The 13278-nt window shown below is 42.1% G+C and overlaps 1 protein-coding gene across 1 annotated transcript in view; it reads left to right on the plus strand.

Moving 5' to 3' along the window:
• The window catches only part of NRXN1 (neurexin 1), a 1086056-nt gene that overhangs the window by 538504 nt on the left and 534274 nt on the right, over positions 1-13278 (plus strand).

The raw sequence follows: 13278 nt of genomic DNA on the forward strand, positions 1-13278 counted from the left end.
TAGAGAAATGGAAAGAGAAAATCCAACAGAACTCTTTCTAGAAAAAAAAAGGCTCTTTCTAAATCAGGTGAAGGAAGAAAGAAAAGTGTTTCACGTCCTGTAATTGAAGAATATATTTACAATCCCAGGACTCTATTTGTCCAACACATAAAATGTGTGATAATGGCTGTCTTCCTTCTTTCAGAGTGGGCCTCTTGTTAACTTCAAAGCGATCCTGTTTGTGTCCACACAGCTAATAGCTTAGCTCAGGAAGGAAAATGAAATTCAAAGGAAATGCTGTTTAACAGGCTAAAGCTCTTTCTCTTTCTTCTGACTAAAGTGAATGGAGTGCATTTTCCGTGTTTTCGTATTTTGTGAGTACCCCTGTTTTGCTCAGGGTGTTCAGGTGGTAATTGTCAAGGAAAGGGAGAGATTGTGACATTTAGTGTGCTGGCCACGCCTGCCACCAAAGCTAAATCTAGATGGTGTCCTGTTTGTGGAGGGGGAGACCTCAGTGAGCATAAATGAATGTCACTGGAAACTGTGGACACTGTGCGGGACACTGAAGTGGCTGGAAAAGAAGCAGTTTGTGGTTGGTGGAAGCATGTGACCTGCACAGACCTACGTACACATTGAGGGTATAGCGAAGTAAGGTTCTATCTCATTGGACAATTAGGGCTCTGTCTCCTGAGGTAAATATTTGCTTATGGCTCATTAAAAAAATTGAAATGAGGGTAATAGGAGGTCATGGTATAGCTTTCTTTCTGGTGGTGGAGGGGACTTTTACAGGTCTACGTGACCTTCAGAGCTGATTTTGATTAAAATAGTCAGTGTTTCATGATTCCGAATGTAAGAAGGGCTTTATCCACAATGCAAAAACTAAAACTATGAGTTAAAAAGTGCATTTTATATAATATTAAGATACTAAGCATTGAATTCTGACTGAGCGCATCTGTATTTAAAAAAAAAAAAAAAAACCAAAACACTATTTAAATTTGAAGCGAAGTTCCCAGGTGAATAGAGATTCCATACTGACTATCCCCCTTCTCCTCATAAAGTTCCTGCATGTTTACAAATTTATCAGACTATGCCAGAAAATGGAAGCAAATTCCTAAAATTAAAACTTAAAAATTAAAAGCCAAAGGTGTGGGCTTATAAATTGAATGTGTGATCCAGTGGCGACGATCGCCCCAAAGAAGCCGCTTGCTGCGTGTGCCACTGACTAGAAGGAGCTTGAGAGCGTGGGCATGTGGTAACACATCGCCTAGCTTCCATCATTACCAAATTTTGGTGTGTGTGGTGAGAGGCCTTGGTCAGATGAGGAGTATTTACTGAGTTTTTGAAGAGGAAGAAAGAGTTCCTGTCATGAGAAGCTTTCTGTCCCATGGAGCAAATGGACTTGGGTCATTTAGGGGACAGAGAACAGGAGGACTTTTAGAGGAAGGTGTGTTTAAGGGATTTCAGAAGGATGAGTAAAACAACTAGGCATTTTCTCCTTCCCACCTGGATGCCCACTGGAATTAGGGAGGGCTAACCGATGTAGGAGAGCATCTACAGGACCTCTTCTCTCTGAATTGACCAGCATTGTTTTCTTAGCATGCTCATCACGTAGAATTCAGACACTCCAAATATGGGAAACACGAAAGGTGACCTATTTTGGTCGGTGGTTTTATTTCATGTATATTTCCCCTTAAAGAATGAAAAGAAAGTTATCCTATTTACACTCTACTTTAAGTGTCTGCCATAATCTTATTTCTCCTCAAAGTGAGGTCAGCCAACTGGACTACTTCAGAGTCCTGTGGTGGGGTCCATAAAATGCAAGTTTCTGGGTCCTGCCTCAGACAGACTGAAGCAGTAATCATTTGACAGTAATGTGCAGGAGACGGCCGGTGTCTGTGTTTTTGAAGAGCACTCACTAATCTAGATGCCATGTGTTTCAGAAGCCTGAAAGGATGCAATGTCCACGTTGAAGCAAAATTTAAGTCACTTTTGAATTTAGTACAAATCCTGGTTTTAATTGTATTTTAGAATTTTATTTGTTTTGTTTTATCAGGCCTGGCTCAAAGAGACATTGGTGGCTTCAGGATTATTTGAAGTATTTTTATTCCTCATGTTACCATACCATAGAAAGACACTAGAGGGCAGCATCAAGCCACAAAATCTGCCAAACAAGACTGAGGTTGGGGGGGAACTTCAACAAGCTCTGCTTGTGCTGAAGCAGAATTTCTTTGTCTTCAGCCATCTAATAATGTTTTGGGCCTTCATAATAACGCACGCTTTTATCTGTATCTCTGTGTCATTATACAGACAGGGATTTAGTGTAGACGTTTGCAAGCTAGGGACCATTTATCCCATTCCCCACCTTGACTCCGCTGGAGATGGTCAGAAACGGGCAGGAGTCTAATGATCTTTCTCAGAGAAGAGGAATTCCATGCAGGTGACCTTGTTTAAATTATCTTTCGTAGCACTGCCGAGTTCTCGGGGGGTTCTGTGTCTCTCCCTGCTGATAGAGTTTTGCTTTCATCTTTATTTCCCAGCTGTTTGTGTTCTATTCCCTCTGGCTATTATGTACAAGCTGCAACATGCAATGAAAAGAGCCGCATAAATTTGCTCTCTGCAATGATTTCCTAGTGCAGCTGCACATTCATTGTGGGACTTCTGAGTCCTGCCCCCTTTAGAGAGAGAAAGGGTTCATGTAATTCTTCCTTATGTTCCTTCTCTTGTTCCTGTATTTGGCACATTTGTATGTTTGTATATGTATGTGTATGAGAAGGAGCTAATATTTATTGACTTTCTGCTAAGCACTAAATAGATTTAAACAAAGTTATGTTATTTCATCCTTGCAGTTACCCAGGGATTTGAATTAAGTTCAGTCTTGCTCATATATTAATCTAGTAAAACAACAAACATAGGCAGAAAGGACTGTCTTTGGCCCCCATTTTCCATGGGCACCCCTCTTTAGGGCATTACTTAAATTATCCTCAATTTGCTAAAGGATAAACTTATTTGATGGGGAAAAAAATAGATTTCTGAGCGCAAGGAATACAGTGCCCTCAGGTGGCCACTTAGCAAACTAGTTACAATTGAATAATCCCAGTACCGACCACAGCTAGGTCAGCCTAGGCAGAGTGTTGCCCTTTGTTCTCCCACTGGGACCCCATTCCTTGCCCCCAGGGGCTTTGAGCAGGCTCTCCTTGGTCTTCCTATCTTATCTCTTCTCTCCTTTTGACCATTATCTGCTTTTTAACCTTCTTGATATTCCTCCTTAAATCTTACTTTGAAAGCAGCCACCTGCTATTGTTTATCCTGCTACCAAGGCCACTAAAAGTTTCCATAATCAGAGACAACCAATCAGGGCTGTCCTTTCAAATACATTCCGTCTCTCAGCAAAGATTCGTCTTGATCCTACATGGTCTCACTCAGCTGCCCACCCTCTGCAATCCTGAATATAACACCTACGCCCCCCCTCTCTCTACCCTTTAATGTTGCTATTTGACAAATCATTGCTGCTGTTCTTTCATGATTCCGATTTTATTCCCATGTCCTGATCATGTTTCAATATGCCCGAGCTGTGTATTTTCAGCTTATATGCCTTGCCCAGATAATTTACTCGAAAAGAAACTTTCAGAGAGGAGTCCAACTTTGAGAGTAGCCTTTTAAAGCAGGAGACAGCATTGAAACTGGAGGCAAGTGTCTGTTGTCCCGTTGGTTAAGCAGTCTTTATTGGATTTTCTTTCTTTTTTTTTTTTTTTTAATTTGTGAGGAGCCGAGATCTATTCACATTACTTTAGTTAATGGGAGATTATTTTAAGGATCCATTAGGAAGAGATATAAGAAATCCTTTCAGAGGATGAACAGCGAGGCTACTTAGAGAATAAGGACTTTATTCTGATTGTCGTACTGGGATCTCAAGAGCAACCCTCCTAGTTGTTTCCTTGTACATGAATATCTACCGCTCCCTAATTCCAAGCTCCATGGCCGACCCCCTATCAGCTGTGTCTACTCCCACTGAGATCATTTCTCTCTGATGCCTGACTTTTCCCACTCTTGGCTTCTGCCTCATGGCTTCAAACCATTGCTTTTGTTCCTGGGCATTATCACTTTGTCTCCTTCTCCCTCTCTTCATCTCCCTTTCAAATTCCCCCAAAGATGTGATCTCATAGAGTGAGTGGACCTTTCTAGAACACAAGTTCATGGGCTTTACCCCTGCTGTTGTGGGTTAGGCTCACTTCCTCTGGCCGAGTAGCTGTACACACAGACTAGATTTGCATTGGCATAAAACCTGAACTTGAAAGATGACCCCTGGGAAGGAGGTCGTGGGCTGAAAGGCTCTGTGAACTTCTTAGAAGGGAGCGGGGTGATTTCCTTTTTCAGAAGGTTCACGAGTGTCATGCCAGAGGTGAGGAGGAGGGAATGAAGGGATTTTAAGCAGGAGGGTAGAGTTCACCGTGCATTCTACAGTCCTTCCTTTGGCTTTGCTGCAGAGGATGGGTGCAAGCTGGGGGAGAGAGACGACTTTGGAGGCAATCGCCACAGTGCAGAACAGAGACAGTCAGGCTCTAAGTATGTAAAAGTAAGACTTGACATCTGTTACTCTGTTTCCCACACAAGAATTGAAAGACAATTAGAGCTATGAAACTATTGTTTCTCTCCTGGTGTCTCCACTGGATTCCCAGGCTTTGCAGAAATCGGTCTTCATCTGGTCTCTTTACTGCAAGGCCGTTGTCAGTGTGTTAAAATCTCACTGTCACCCTCTCTCCCCGTGAGATGTCTCCTCCCCATGCCCAGTTGTCTTGGACCTGCTCTCTGACCTTGGGCATGGAAGTTTCTCCTTCTGCTTCTCTGTAACCCTTGGACCAACTTACACAACTGAACAGAGTTCAAGTTCTTTATTCCCAGTCAACGATTCTGTTTTCTTTTGTATTCCTCCACTTATTGTACTAGTTTTGGAGTCTCTTCCACATCAGGCATAGGTTTTCTATGTTTAAATTTTTCTACACCCTCTAAACCTATTATTTGAAGTTTACCTTTCCACCATTAGGATCATAGGAGTTTAGGGCTCAAAGTAATCTTAGAGACAAACTGATGTGAGTATTTTTTTTTTTTTTTTTTTTTTTTTTTTTTTTACACACATGAGACCAGTGTGCTCAGGGGAGATGTGCCAGCACCGCCGTACAGATAATTAGTGTTTCTAGATCTGGTCTTCTAATTCCCAGTTTAACACTTTTTACAATAGGCTAGGGAAGACAAGTTTTATTGCTCATAGCAACTCAGTTGGCTACAGGCGAAAGCCTGGAGCAACATGCTGAAAAGAAATCTGAGAACTTCCGTGGACTTACTGGAGAAGACTCTTCATGTGGTCATGCCTAGGCTCAAGATGGAGACTGGTGGTGTGTGGGTCACCTACTGGCTTTTTATTTCTGATGCAGCTTTAAAGACCCCAACCCTTCCAATCTGCAGTTGCTTGAGGACAGGTGATATAGGTGCTGAAAGCCCCCATGCTGGTTTCTGCTCACCCTTGACAATGAATGGCTGAGCTCTGACACCCACAGGCCTTGGCTTGTGTGCTTGGAATAGCTGAGAGGAGGTCATGTTCCAGCAGAGATAGCCTTCCCTAGTCCTCCCACAGCAAAGTGTGGGCTCCTGGAAATCTGAATCAGGTGCTCAAATGCCTTTTGGACAAGGTGCCCATTTACCATGTCCCAACAGGATAGTGATTAGACAAGATGAGCTCTTAGAGCTGGTGACATTTATGCTGTGGAGGAGAAAGTGCCTACAAGTGCTGAGGTGGGTTCTTAAGGGTCAGGTACTGCTCACAAGACCTCACCTCATTGTAGCTAGGCCTTCAATGGCCGTCCCTCTTCAGGGTATGCCTGGGATGAAGCTGAGATGTCTTCTTAGAAGTTGGGCTTCTTGGTCAAGAGCTCCCTGTGTTAGAACCATCTGAGAAACTAAGTTTGGAACATCTCTCTCACTGAAGAAGTACTTGGGTCTTCAGAGAAGCATAAACCCATTCAGACTAATTTTAATGAAAGAAGTGATACGAAGTGTATCATTCAAGGAACACAAGGGCCAGAGAAAGTTTAAGACTTGACCTCATGAGAGCCATATTTGGGAAACCTGTCAGCAACAAGCCAGCATCTTTACTCTTGGTCTCCACTGGGGCTATGACTTGCTTTCTCTTGGCTCCCCAGAAAGCTCTCATTATTTCCCTCTCTGCAGATTGGCTTTCCCTGCTATCATAGACATTGGAAAAGGGACTCCTGGACCTGGCTTTTCACACCTGAGCAATTCCAACACCCAGGAGAGACTCACTTGAGTTTAGGAGTCCTAGTGCCAAATTCTTGGAGAATAAAGTTGACTGGAACATAACATCCTTCCTGTGACCAGGATGAGCGATGGCAGGAGGCCGGGTCATACTGTACAAATATGAATTCTCTGGATTTGTTTGAAGAAATATTTGGAGAGACTACTTGGGAGTATAAGTGGAGCCATCAAAGGCTCTGAAAGGTCATCTGTAAGCTCCAATGCAAAAATCAAGGTGGTGTGTCTGCCTTGCTCTGGAGCAGGGGTTGGGGTGGGGGGCTACAGCCATCAAGACGGTAGAAAACTGGGCTTTGCATGGCACCAGAATGTTCATATGACTAAATTCGCAAATACTTGCATGGACAAAATTCTGTGGATGGAGTGGGACTGTTGATCTGGGGTCAGAGACAGCACATTAGATACGAAAGCCAGAAGCAGAAGTCAAAAGCTTACTGGATTTTTGGGAAACTAGGGAATGAGAATGCTAGATTGTTATCCTCTATGGAATTGGAAAGATTTAAACCGGCCCTTCTAGATCTATAAAGAACAGAGCGGCCATGGCTGACTTGTGGGTAATATTACATTGGTTCGTTATAGATCTCAAAAGTAAATATCACTGTTACTTTCAGGGGTGGTTCCATTTAGTTAGAATTTAGTAATAATGCGGATCCAGCCCTCTTTTACTGTAACCCAGAGGTCACAGTAGTTTTTAGTTTCTCCTTTTAATCCTGAACAATTCCTCTTGAGCCATCGTTCAAAATTAGAATAGACTGGAAATGAGTTGGTCTTAGGACAAAGATACCCCTACTACTGTACAGAGATGCTTCAGAGCCATTTCTGCCATCCTGACTCTCTTTTTTTTTTTTTTTTTTTTTTTTTAAGATTTTATTAGAGAGAGAGTGAGAGTGTGTGTGCACAAGCAAGGGGGAGCAGGACAGGAAGGAGAAGGGAGCAGCAGGGAGCCCGCTGGGGGGCTTGATCCCAGGATCCTGGAGTCATGACCCGAGCCGAAGGCAGACGCTGAACCAGCTGAGCCACCCAGGTGCCCCCGAAACCTTGATTCTTGTAGCAAAGCACATTTTTCGTGGCGCCGTGCTGCTGTTGGCCCGGTATTTTGACACACTGGAGGGCACCTCCAATACTACTTTGGAACTGCATTAGCTCAATCAAGCTTTCTTGTTAATGCCACATTAATGTGGCTTTCTCTTTCCGTCCTTAAAAGGGCCCCTTTCTTGACCTTTGCAATTAATTATTGTGGTTTTTCTTGAGGATAAGCAAGAAGCAATATAGCATCGTAATTAAGGACACAGGCTTTGGGGTCAGATGGACTTAGGTGAAATAGCATCCCTCCTATTTATTTTATGTATGTCCTTAGGGTACATCACGGTGCTCGCAATCATGGCATACCCTTTGCTAAGCATCAGCTAAGAGATTTACATAGATCGTCTCTTCAATTTTCATGACAAAGTGGTGAGGTTGCTGTACTAAGCTCCATGTTACAGACGATAAAACTAAGGTAAGGTTTTAGGGAGGTTAAACATCTCACCTAAACAGTAATTACAGTGATATTAAATATTAAATAGTTATAATAATTATTTTAACCGTTTCTGAGGGCTTTTCATATCCCATGCATGGTTATAAATACCTCACACATGAGATCTCGCTTCTCACAACAGTGCCCAAGATCAGCCGAAGTGCTCTTTGAAGCTCAAGGGTTTATAAGGAAGGGGACCTCGTAAGGCCCACCTGGGTAGGACAGGCATTGGCAATATTTAGGCCACTTTTTCCAGGTTCCTTAGAGGTTGCTTATTAACATTCTGAGGCAGGCTGCAGGAGGCTCCCCCGCCTCTCCTGCTCCTACCCACTCTTACTTCATTACACCTACTACTCACATTGCTCACCATCGGTGCCCCTTGAAGCTCCAGGACTGGAAAAAGACTTGCCCAAGCCCTTTAAGGTCCTGTGCTAATGTACTGTACCACACAGCAGACCTTTGGCATTTATAAATTGGACACGCACGAGTCTGTTTATTTTTGAGAAGCTGGATGGTCTGAGACAGAATTATTTATACTTTTGCTAGGACACAAGTTTGAATCATGCACAGCAACAGGGCGCTATGCAAAGAGTTTTTGTGAAAGCAACTGTCTCCTGGCCTGGCACTTGTCTTTGTTCTCTGTTCAGAGATGTATAAACCGCCTTCATTAGTGCCATCAGCATCATAATTAGTAACTTAATAAATAATGGCATTTATTGAGTACCTATGTGTCGGACACTGTGTTAAGGGCTTAAATGTGAAATCATTAAATAAGCATGATGTTCAAATATAATCAAGCTACAATATTATTTTTTACCTCAAGCCAACACTTCGGAATGTATTTGTACCATATACTGGCTTAGCGGAAATGTTTGGGTTCACTGTTAAGACAATTCTATAATCATTTTACATTACAGAACTTTTTAAAAAATTATTTGCAGTCGGGAAGTGTGTGAATTTTACATTGAGCTGTCTGTCATGTTGGCCTTTTAGCCAGGACTTCAATGTTGATATTCTTTTTCACAGGTGTGGCTTCTTAATCTTTACAATTAGATGAGTGAGATATTAGTGTTTCCATGTTACAGATGCGAAAACAGAGACTCAGGAAGGCTGAGTGAGTTGCCTAGAAGTAGAATTTGAACCCAGGTTTGTGGAAGTATTTAAATACTACTATGTGTATTTGCCAACACATAAGAAGGAATTTCTTCGGAATGTCTAGAGTGAAAGATACTGCTTTTTTTTTTAAATCTTAGGGTGAAATGATATTTAATAAAGAAAAAAATCCCCTCTCCATATAAAACTTCAAACTTGCACATGACTACATTGTGTAGCGCTGAAAATTTCACTTGTGGTAATTACAGGAGAACTGGATATTTCTACTTTCATTTTCTACACGATCTTCCCACACATATGCTTGCTTGGAACCTATATATTGGTTCTCTCCCCTCAGCCTCTGAAGTCTTTCTCAGGCATTATAGCCAACAATTTTAATTGTTGTATGTTCTTAATATGTATTCTATAGGACATTTACGTTTATAGGTACTTAAAACAGGCCCAAGCAAATTAAGTACTTGGTTGGATGATCGGACAATAGCCTGTCAATCAGTCTTTAGCTTTTATTTATAGGCCATTTGCAGTCCATTCTGTGGTTGAGCCCTCCATTGTGTTAGCCTTTAGGGAAGGTTGCCCACACCTCCCTGTTCCCCTTTTTGTCATTGTTGTTAAGTATAAGCTTTTCTCTTTAAGAATAATTTAAATATTGGAGGAACAAAGTATTTGGAGATATGCAGTAGAGAATTATAGTATTCTAGTGGGATTTGATAGCCTGATTGAGAATATTCCATCTTTCAGGCACAGAAGGAATCCCTTCTTTGAAATAAAATATATATATATAAAGTTCAGATACTTAAGGAGAAAAATAAGACTTTTATTTGACTCTATAAAGCTCATGTATTTTAGAAGATTTTTGGCAATGTCCATAAAGTTTTTTTGGTGTACTTATATCATTTTTGTCCTTCCAGGCAATCCAAAAAAAATCACTGGTGGCTTTACCCTCTTCTATTCTATACAGCTTACTTGAGACAGCTGCCACTTTTTTGACCTGCATTACAGGCCATTATTATGGGGAAGAGCTGTTCTTCTAAACTTACCCTGTATAGCACTAGATCTTCCCCACCCAAAATAAATGTTCCTTTATTTTGAAATAGGAAAAGAAATTTTCTTTGAGTTAAGGAAAGTTATTTTGAAAAAGAAGCAAAGCCAAATTGCTATACAGAACTACTCAAAATCTCAGGAAAGAGAAGATTTGCACAGGTCCTCTTACCGGTCCCTTAGTTACACGTCTCTGTTAATTTCAGGAATAGTCATTTCTAAACTCCTCCACCTGTTCTATTCCTGTCACGGAGATGGTTTTTAGCAGAAATGGGAGGCCGTGTAGTGTAGCGGGAGAAGAGGTCGCCTGGGAGTTGGAGGTTTTGGTGCCAGCATCGTTCTGGTACACGTTGCATTGCCTTGGGCAGTTAACTTACCTTTTCAGAAGGGTGGTTTGCTTACCTGCACGTGGGGTTAATAATAACTTCCTGCCTATCGTGAAGAACTGGTGTGAGGATCAAATAGAATAGAGGGTGGCTCTGTGCATGTTTAAGGTGCGACATTATTTTTGAGATGGAGAACCTCTGCACGCCGTGTGCAGTCCCAGAGAGCATCACACACTGAGTGAAAAATGAAACAGGAAATGGTGACAGGACTGTCTGATGCTAAGAGGATGTCTAAGGTATCTGCACTGGCTGTCAATCGGATGAGGAACAGGAAAAGTAATGATAGTATCTGAACTGTGTTTTCACCTAAAGGCAAATTTACGAAGCCATGAGACAAAGTTAGCTTGGCATGAATTTATATGCCTGAACTTGTCTCCCATCTGCCATGGTGTCACTGGCATAGAGTGGGTTTAAAAGAAGATGGGTGGCTACACACACCTCCGTAGCGATTTCATTTTATTATTTCCCATTTAGCATGCCCACCAGCTTTTCCTCGCAGTCTGTTGGCCAAACACACAAACAGAATCTGTCTTTGTGTTGTAAGTTTTATAATCCTACTTTTAAAACAAAAATTCTTTTTTTGGGCAAGTGTGTTTTGAAAATATCAGAAACAAAAATTTCAGAATGTTGAAAGCCTTATATGTCCTGTTTATAAACATAATGTCACTATTAACTCCTAATGCTCACCACAAGGAAAACATTAAAGTCTGAATGTGACTTGATCAGAGCCCCCGTCCTCTACCTGTTCATACACAAGTATTAAGCTGGGCCATCGATGAATGCAGGTGTCCTACTTAACTCTTTGTAGGAGACAATTGAAAAATAGCTACCATATCTAAAAACCAAATTGGGGAGTCCTAAGAATTCTACCCACTCGTCAGAATTTTGATACCTAATATTAATGCAGAAGCAAATTGATTTTGTCTTGATGAGATTACTCATTTAACATGCAGTTGAGTCTCCCGTTGTCCTGGGCATCTGTGTTAGTGTGCACGGACTCCTGCTAACATTTATTACTGTTACTTTCCTCCACTGGCCAAGATACTCTAAAACATTCCTGTATTTTGTAGTCATGGAGCTATCCAAATTGGCCACTTGCCACTTGGAGTATACAGTGGATAAACCAGTGCAGAGTCAGTGAAAATCATCACAGTTTCAGAGAACCTGTGCTTGGAATCAGGCCCTGCCATTTTCTGGCATTGTAGCCTTCAATCGTAGTGTCTTCATCTGTGACATGTTTCCAAGATAACCATTATTCCTTTTGTCGCTCAACAGGCAAAAATCAAATGAAATGATACGTGGCCAAGTGCTCACTGAAGTTTAGAATACTGCACCAACATCAGTCGTTGCTGTACTCTAAAATCAATGCCATCTTTTCTGGTTTTGACCATGGCAATGCTTGGGGCTCAAAGCTGTGGGGAGGCTCTCTCTCTCTCGCCCAGACAGGGATCTGTACATTTGAATTCAGTTGTCTCTGTGATTTTTGTGAAATGGAGAGTCTTCTTAGCAAAAGCAGTCTACTGCTGGGTGTGGGAGCCTGCTGCAGGATCTGGAATACCTGTGGCTGGCAAGGAGCTAAGTGATAGTAGCCGCAGACCAGAAAGACTCTACTCCTAGGAGTCCTTGAGTGGTGGCCCAAGGGCTGCACGGAGCGAGACACCTGCAAACTCATAGTGCACATCGGGATGAACAGATTTACTAGGGCAGAGCATCAGGAGTCCACAAAGTCAGCTTGGCGCTGTTCTATGGCCACAAGCAGTAAATGCATGCTTTTCTGTGATGCCAACAGGGTGACAGAATAGAAGAGCTTGGAGAAATAGTGTGAAGGGTCCACAGCGTGAAGCGCACCTACAGAGGCCCCATGAATTATATCCTGTGTTTTTATGGAGCAACGCAGAGAATGGCAGACCAGCCAGAGACAGAATGAGGCAGAGGGTCAGGGTGGGCTGGAGTTTAATTTCCCACAAAGATTTTGGCACTTATTTTAACTGCAAAACGCTCCTGAAGGGGTGCTCTTCAACACACATTGGTAGCCTAAACTCTTTCTGCGCTTCTGTCTTTGCCTGCCTCTGCAAATCAATTCAATATATGTTACTTAAGATCAATCATGGATTGGGACGCCTGGGTGTGTCTCAGTCTGTTGAGTGTAGGATCTTGGTTTCGGCTGGGTTTGTGATCTCACAGGTGGTGGGATCGAGGCTGCCTCTGGCTCTGTGCTCAGCAGGGGAGTCTGGTTGAGATTCTTTCTCTCCCTTTCCCTCTGCCCATCCCCTGCTCATGCTCCCATGTGCCCTCTCTCGTGCTCTCTCTCTCTCAAATAAATCTTTAAAAAAAATTGATCATGCATGACTTTATTAGAATGGAGAAAAGATGCCACTGCATTGAATTGTCTTAATGAGTTGGATGGCTTCACTTCTGTGTTCAGGAGAGGAGTCAGTAAAAGAAAAATTCCCCAAAATTTACTTCATTATTTCTCAGGTGGAGGGAATGAGGGACAAACGTGACTGCTATATTCATAAAACCTTCACTATGTCTTTATTGTGCAAGTGATTATTTAGTGAGTGCAAACCCGCCAGTCCATCCATTCATTACCAAGTGAAAATGAGAACATAAAGATGCTTAGCTCATGATCATTTTTCAAGGAATTTATAAAATTATGGGAAGATAAGATAGTCACACAAAGAACTGGGGAAATATATGGTGATTGTCAGAGAAGAGGTTCAAAATGTTATGAACACTCGAATACTGCTAAGCCTCTGGTTTTATTTAGAAGCTGGAGGGAAGTATGGAAGTGATCAGAACACAGGAGAAGACCGATATGGTGTTGATGGGGAGGATAGATGGCGGCTGGGACAGTAGATGACAGGCTCTGGCATGAAAAGTATATGAGGAGAAAGGTAGACAAGAACTGGAAAAAAAAAT

The sequence above is a fragment of the Ursus maritimus genome, unplaced genomic scaffold (assembly GCF_017311325.1).
Source record: "Ursus maritimus isolate PB19 unplaced genomic scaffold, ASM1731132v1 scaffold_6, whole genome shotgun sequence".
In the NCBI taxonomy this organism is placed as follows: Eukaryota; Metazoa; Chordata; class Mammalia; order Carnivora; family Ursidae; genus Ursus; species Ursus maritimus.